This window comes from Papaver somniferum, chromosome 9, assembly GCF_003573695.1.
Source record: "Papaver somniferum cultivar HN1 chromosome 9, ASM357369v1, whole genome shotgun sequence".
NCBI lineage: Eukaryota > Viridiplantae > Streptophyta > Magnoliopsida > Ranunculales > Papaveraceae > Papaver > Papaver somniferum.
Genome location: NC_039366.1, coordinates 39,834,427 through 39,836,882, shown reverse-complemented (window position 1 = coordinate 39,836,882; position 2,456 = coordinate 39,834,427).

Here is a 2,456-nt window from a genome sequence, read left to right as displayed (position 1 = left end):
GAGAAGAGGTTTTGGGGAAAGAAAATGATTTGGGAAGAAGAGGGTGTTTGGCTTGAGGTCGATGGGTTCGATGGCTAAGGTGTTGAGCGGGTTCATCAAACTTTGATGTCTAGCGAGGAGACGCGTTGGGTGTGAAGATGGTTGGTAGATCTAACGGTGGTATGAGAGATGAATCACTTCGATCGTTGGATTGTGAAATACAACAAAGTTAACGGCGAAGATCGAGGTTAGGTGCTGTAGTGTTAAGCGGAAGTATCGAGATTTGATGAGCAGGCAAAGAAGCGACCGTAGGATCTAAATGTGATCTAATCTGAAGGCTTGGAATTTAGGTACTATAGTGTTTTGCAGGGACTTCAGATTTTGATGAACGATGAAGAAGCGACCATTGGATGATGAGATGGATCCGATCTAACGGCTGAGAATGGAGGCGGGTATGGATATAGAAAATGGGTTTGGGTAAGGGTTTTGGGCCTTGGGTATGCCAATCCCATATCTTCTTTAAGAACAATTCTTCCTTCTTGAGCCCATTCCTAGCTTTTTGGACGTGTGCTCCATTCTTTGCGGCTTCCTTGCGTAATTTCTTCCGGCCTTTCACTACTCTTCAGCTCTTTTCCGCTCCGCAAGTCATCCAGACTTTATTTATTACCTAAAAATGAAAAATTAAGTAAGAAAAATATTTATTCTTGAAAACAATGAAAATACAGAATATGGGATAAAATGTAGAATTACTGCACAAAAGATGAGTTAAATGCCAATAAAAAGGGATAAATATATACATTATTTGGCACTCATCAACCTCAAGGGTTGAACAAAAAACGAAAACATGCCAAAACATCCAGAGTCAGGTTCGTTTAATAAGGAAAAAACGGCATGTCACCGAACTGAACAGTCCGGTGACCTACAAAAAAATACGGTGTAACCGAACTCAGCGTTCGGTTTTATCACAAATGTGCAGTGTAAACGAACTCAGGGGTTGAACAAAACGAAAACATGCCAAAACATCCAGATGCAGGTTCGGTTAACTAGGAAAAAACGTCAGATCACCGAACTGCGCAGTTCGGTGACCTGCAAAAAATACGTTGTAACCGAACTTTAATGTTCCAAAAAAATGACATTGTTCGGTTACCTGCAGAATTTTACCAGGTAACCGAACTCAAGCTTTGAGACAAATATGAAGATCATTTCCGCATCCTTAGAGACTTTTTAATAATGCGGTTTGGGTATTAAGTTCTTAGTAATTTCATTTTGGCAACGTCATGTATTTTCATTTCCCAACTTATGTCATGAACTAGTTCGATATTGTGCTGTAATCTCATTTCCTAACCGAACTTTTATAAAATGCATTGGGAAAAACAACAAAATATGAGCTAATAACACAAAAATAAGACCAAATACCAAAAAACACAATCTTTCATTCATATGATGATGTTCAAAAGCATACATATATTATAGCCAAAGGTACATCTAATCATCCCCAAGGGAAATTGCATGTCCATGTATAATTTTGTTCGTCCTTTAGAAAACAAAAAGCAACGGTAAACGGTGACTTCGTCGACGTACGACCAACAATGTTCAACAATGGCATCTCGTATTTGTTTATCTTGTAAGTGCAATCCATTATAAGAACTTCATGGAATGATTGAGCCAATTGAACACTCTTCGGATGGGCAATGAAGAGATGAGTTATTTCTTCTTCCGGACCTACCTTCTTTTGAACCGCGTAGCCTTTCTCTTGAGCCAAAAAAAAAATAATTTTTGCATTACTTTTCTATCCTTCAATTCATTCCTTTTAATCGTCTCAATTGCATTGTAAATGGTGTACAAAGATGATACGTTACCCGTGTTATCTTGATTTAATAAGCGAAGCATTGTGGAAGGTGAAATACACAATTTCCTATACTCGGCTATTTTTTCCATTTCTCGAGGAGTGAGCCTTGCGGCCATTGCATGCCCTTCAAGATCATCCGTACGAGGGTGGTTATGACGACCTACCACCTTATTCATAGATAGAAACCATTTCGTCGTTAATTTGCTCTTGTTAAATAATAGCTTGAACGGACATTTGATTTTCTTTGAGCACGTTGTATTCTTCCTCGTCGTCTTTCCTTTATACTCATAACCCTTCCTCTTGTAACTAACATCGGGATCTCCACTTCTCTCACAAACCATTTCTAAACGAGTGTTGCTTTCTTTTCCATTCAAAACCAAGACGCAATTGACTCTCTTGGATTGTTCTCTAGCCCAATTCTTCGCATCAATAGGTAAGTCAAATACCAACTCATTCGCATAGTGAGTAGATGTATTTTCGAACAACATACCAATCGGAGAAGGTTGATCATGCATTGGTATAGGTTGTGATTCCATCTACAAGAAATGTAACAACATCAATGCAATCACAAATAAGTTCGGTCACATAATAATTTTATCTGGGAAACCGAACTCATTGTTCGGTTGGT